Source organism: Chlorocebus sabaeus, chromosome 1, assembly GCF_047675955.1.
Source record: "Chlorocebus sabaeus isolate Y175 chromosome 1, mChlSab1.0.hap1, whole genome shotgun sequence".
Taxonomy (NCBI): Eukaryota; Metazoa; Chordata; class Mammalia; order Primates; family Cercopithecidae; genus Chlorocebus; species Chlorocebus sabaeus.
The window spans coordinates 12,993,081-12,998,234 of NC_132904.1; the positions used below are offsets into that span (position 1 = coordinate 12,993,081).

General features: G+C 45.5%; 1 long non-coding RNA gene across 1 annotated transcript; it reads left to right on the top strand.

Annotated features, from left to right (window-relative positions):
• The first annotated feature begins 527 nt into the window (after nucleotides 1–527).
• On the top strand, nucleotides 528–4,744 carry LOC140713293 (uncharacterized). Its single transcript, XR_012095216.1, has 3 exons — nucleotides 528–673; nucleotides 1,470–1,654; nucleotides 2,707–4,744. It is a non-coding gene; the product is annotated as an uncharacterized lncRNA (long non-coding RNA).
• Nucleotides 4,745–5,154: the final 410 nt, after the last annotated feature.

Here is a 5,154-nt window from a genome sequence, read left to right on the forward strand (position 1 = left end):
TGAATGTTGGCATCATGGAGGGGGTGTGTTAAAACACAGATTCCTGGGCTCCGACTCCCCCAAGGAGTGCAGTGGTGTGATCTCAGCTCACTGCAACCTCTGCCTCCCGGGTTCAAGCGATTCTTCTGCCTCAGCCTCCCAAGTAGCTGGCACTACAGGCATGCACCACCATGCCAGCTAATTCTAATTTTTGTAATTTTGGTAGAGATGGGGTTTCACCACGTTGGCCAAGCTGGGTTCAAATTCCTGACCTCAGGTGATCCGCCCACCTTGGCCTCCCAAAGTGCTGGGATTACAGGTGTGAGCCACCATGCCTAGACTGAATTTGCATTTCTAACAAGCTCTCAGGTGCTGCTGCTGCTGCTGGTCCACAGACCACACTTTAAGGAGCAGTATCTGGTGGGAAGGAATGAGCAATGCAAGAAGAGCTTTCTTTGCCTTCTGTCTAGGGCAGGGGCTGAGTTCATCATAGTATCGTTCATTTATTCACCAGTCTTTTTTGAATGTTTACTTCACGACAGGTGTCACGAAGAGGTACAACAGGGAAGAGGGCAATCATGGTCCCTGCCTTAGTGGATCTTACCGCATCTTGGAGGCACAGATAATAAACACCGGAATCTGAAAATTATCCTTTGAGGAAGGCTGAACAAGGATTAATTCCCCTATTTTACAGGTGAGGAGATGGTATCTCAGAGAAGTTACCTGACTTGCTGAAAGTTACCCAAATGTTAAGTCACAGGACTTGAACTCAGGACTTCTCAACTCAGAATCTGGCCCCTATTCCCTGGCTATGAGCCATCTCAGCTTCATGGGGCTGCATTTAGATGGGAGAGCTATAGACCTTGTGATTATGTTGCCAGTGAGTGAAAGCTGTGGGCTTCCTTCCCGTGTGTGGAAGAAGAGCTTAGGCAGACAGATGGGTAGGCACACATGTTTACATCCCATACATATGGACTCTCAGTTCCTAAGACCTGAAAAATCACAGTTTCATAGTGAGTCACTTCCCCTCCCTTCCTCTCTGTTCACTTCTCCCTATTCTCTCATTTCCTCTAATATTTGGCTTCCTCTCTGTTCACTCCTCCCTATTCTCTCATTTCCTCTAAAGCTCTGACCTTGCACAGTGGGAGATCTGCCTAAGTAATGGTCATCCCTTCCAATCAATATGATGGCTTCATCTCAATGGTAACCCTGGAGACCCTGCCTTGGTGACCAGGGAGGAGCATACCAGGAGCAAATTATGAGACCTTCCCAGAAGCATGGATCAGCTTGGTTCCTGCTTTCTTGATTCTTTGGTTTCTGTTGACCGTGTGATAGGGAAAATCTCTGCTTTCTCTACCACTGAGTTTCTCTGACACTCTAGTGGTGACCAAAACCAGCCCCAAATCTGATTCAGTGGGCTCATACAATGCCAGGTTGGTGAGATAAGCTCTCCCCTGAGTCAACAGTCTCCCTTTTCTGTTCTCATGAAGCAAACAGAACGTGAGCCCCCCAAGGACGGAGCAACTCCTGGACCCCACTGGATCAACAAGGCTCGTTCTTCTGGATCTCAGATGCCATGGCGCATTCTTTCAAAGGACGGTTATAGAAACAAGCAGATCATTTCCCCAAAAAGGACCATTCCCACGTTTACCGATGGAAAAGTACGTCACTTAGGGTAAGCTTTCCGGACATAAAAATGGTCAGCAGTCTTGATGAGAACACATTTTACTGCAGTGAATTAAACATCATAAAAATGGATCAGTTCCATTGGCAGTTTAAATGATTGAGATTCTTTCCAGAGTAGCTACGAAGGCTTTGGCAGATATTACCCCATTTAATTCTCTGAGATTCTTTCCAGGGTAGCTACAAAGGCTTTGGCAGGTTTGACCCCATTTAATCCTCACAGCAACCCCACGAGGAAGTTAATATTGCCGCACTGTTTCTCAGAGGTGGATAAATTGCCCAGGGACGGGCAGCTGGTAAGTGGCACAGTGAGGGTTTAAATCTAGCACTGTGCTTCCAAAGTGTGTACAGTTTCACCTACACTGCTTTGCCTCTGTGTTTTAGGCACTTGACCTAAATCAAGAATGAGTCTCCTCTCTAGCCCAGGCCTAATTTTTCTATTCTTTGAAAATAAGGCAGAAATTTCAGATCATTACGAGTACCTGCTCTACAGGGCAGGGGCTGATCAACTGAAGTGTTGTTCTGCTGCTGTTTTATTCTCTGCTCCAAACCAAGGATTATGCAACACTCAGATATTATCTTCTGCTTGAGTGGTTTTTGCTCTCTGCTTTCAAGATGACTCTGGGTAGATGAAGATATCCCACTTGTTCGGAAATTAGACACAGGTCGTGTAGAACATTGCATTTTCCCAAGTTGGCCTCAAAAGTATCTCCTATCCATGTGCTCTTACTGTGTGACCTAGATACCCCCTTCCCTCCAGTAGTGGGGTCTACACTTCAAACCTGCACGGATCTTTGTAATTGCCCTGGCCAAGTATGGCAGGACTGTTGCCATGTGACTTCTTCATGTTATTTGCAGAGACAGAGTCTTACTCTGTTGCCCAGCCTAGTTAGATCATAGCTCACTGTAGCCTCAAAATCCTGGGCTCAAGCAATCCTCCTGCCTTAGCCTCCTGAGTAACTGGGACTACAGGTGGACACTGCCACACTTGGATAATTATTATTATTATTTTTTGTTTGTTTTTTGTTTGTTTGTTGTTTGCAGAGGTCCTGCTATGATCCTGCTATGTTACCCAAGCTGGTCTTGAACTCCTGGCCTCAAGCCATCCTCCTGCCTCAGCCTCCCAAAGTGCCAAGATTACGGGCATGAGTCACTGCACAGCCAGCATGCCATGTGACATCTGAGGCTAGATTCTAAGAATGTTGTGAGCTTCCACCGGGCTTTCACGGACAGGATGCTAACTCTTGGAACTCAGCCACCATGTTGTGAGGAAGTCCAAGTCATCCCCCATGGACAGGCCCGTGAAGGTGCTCTAGCTCACAGCCCCGCTGACGTCCTGGCTGACAGCCTGCATCATCTGCCAGGCATGAGTGAAGATGCTTCCAGATGATTCTAGCTCCCGCTCATCAGATCACTCTCAACTTGGATTTCTCCCAGCAGAGGCTCCAGAAATCATAGAGCAGAGATCACCTCTTCCTGCTCTGCTTTGTCCAAGTTATGGGCTATAAAATCTGTGAGCATGATAACATGATTGTTTTACGCCAGAAAGTTTTGGGAGTGATTTGTGACATAGCAACTGGTACAGAAATTATTTGCTAACAAGCAGGCATCTCTCTCAAGGGGGAAAGTCTTATGGTCATTTTTGCGCCCTTTTCTGGGGCAAATATGATTGGTAGGGACGATGCCCATCATAGCACCATTGCTTCATCAGAGGCCATTTGGATCAGTGAGCCTTTCCATGTTCTTTAGTCACAATATGTTAATATATTTTACTAGTCCATTTCCTACTGACTAGAATATCAGCTCCCTATGATAGGTTTTTCCCCCTTTTTGTTTGTTCCTATATCCCCAAAACCCAAACTAGTACAGGTGCTCCTCAACTTAAGATGTGGTTACCTCCCAATAAACCCACCATAAAGTTGAAAAATCCTAAGTTGAACCATCTTAAGTTGAGGACCATTTGTGCTTGGTAATTGCTCAATAAATAATTGTCAGATGAATGGTTACAAAACAAACATCAAGTGGGCAAACGTTTTGATAATGATTCCTGGAGAGAATTTTGCTAACATTACCATGTTCTGGTTGTTACGATAATGTGAAATTACTTTCTGGATAAGGACAAGTTCACATTGTGGTGGGAATTTCTGGAGAATAATAGTTAAACGTTCCCACTTTTTCTTGAAATAGAGAACACAAAAGAATCATTAGGAAAGGTATGATGAGTATTAGGGGCACGTCAGGTCCATACTTAGGAGTTTGTTCAAGGAGTGATTCGAGTCAACCTTCCTTTGTTGCCTGGCATATGCTGGCTATCATAGGGACCACAAAAATGTGGAAGACGTAGATGCTGTCCTCAAACTGTGTTGAGTCCAGCTGGGGAGAGATAAGATTGGAATCTATATACAGATAGTCCAATAAGGCAAGCTAGGTCCAGTGGTGAAATTGATAGGGTTTCGCCAGCTGAGGCCCCTAAGGGTGAGAGAATGTCAAAGAAGACTTTCTGGAGGAGGCAAGTTAAAGGGAATTAATGGGTTGGGCAGGTGGGCAGCTTCCTGATACACTAATCAGAGGAACACTGAAACCACAGGGATCCATCAGAAATCTGCTGCCTGTTTACTCAGGTTTCCACCTGCAGATTCTCACATAGCTGGTGGAAATGAAACTGACGTCCCTTTTGCCAAAATAGACAATGCCCCTGAGTAGAAAGAAAAGTTATTCCTCCCCAGCACCAGCCTACCTCTGTGTGGGTATTTCTGCAATGTGCATTGCAAGTTGCTGCATCCACTGGCCAGCCTGGCTGTGAGATCAGCCAGCCGGCAGCTCCGGCAGTGGACATGGCTGGGCAGCCTGAATTCTGAAACCAATTAATGCACTGCAAATAACTGTTTACCAAGAAGATATCTGCAAGCCTTAAAAAATATCTCCTAAAAAGTTGTCCACCTGTAGTGCCAGCTACTGGGGAGGCTGAGATTGGAGGATTGCTTGAGCCTACAAGTTTGAGGCTGTGGTGAGCTATGATTGCATCACTGCACACCAGCCTGGGCAACCAAGTGAGACACCGTCGCTGTAACCACAAACGCCTGAAAACAAGCAATAAATGTATCTAGAATAAGACTTGTTATTGCTTCTGCAGTAATTTCTGCTATTTACAAATGAGGGAGAGTGGGTGAGCAATGCTTTCCAGTTGTGAGTCAGGGAAGAATCGGGAAAGACAGTTCCAAAATCAATTCCTGTTGACAATTCCTGTTGGTGTGTGTAATACATCTCCACTTTGAACACGAAGAAAGGGGGTTACGATTTTTATTAATGTGAAAATGACTTCTTGCTATCCTCACTCAGTTGAAATGAAACATATTTGATTATCAATTTGGAAGGGTGCCAAATTTTTAGTCGGCCCCCAGGCGCCTGAGTGTTTCTGATCTGTCCTCCAAGCAGGACCTGTGGCAGGCCACATAATCCTGTGGAATAATCTCGAAATATCCCAAATGCCAT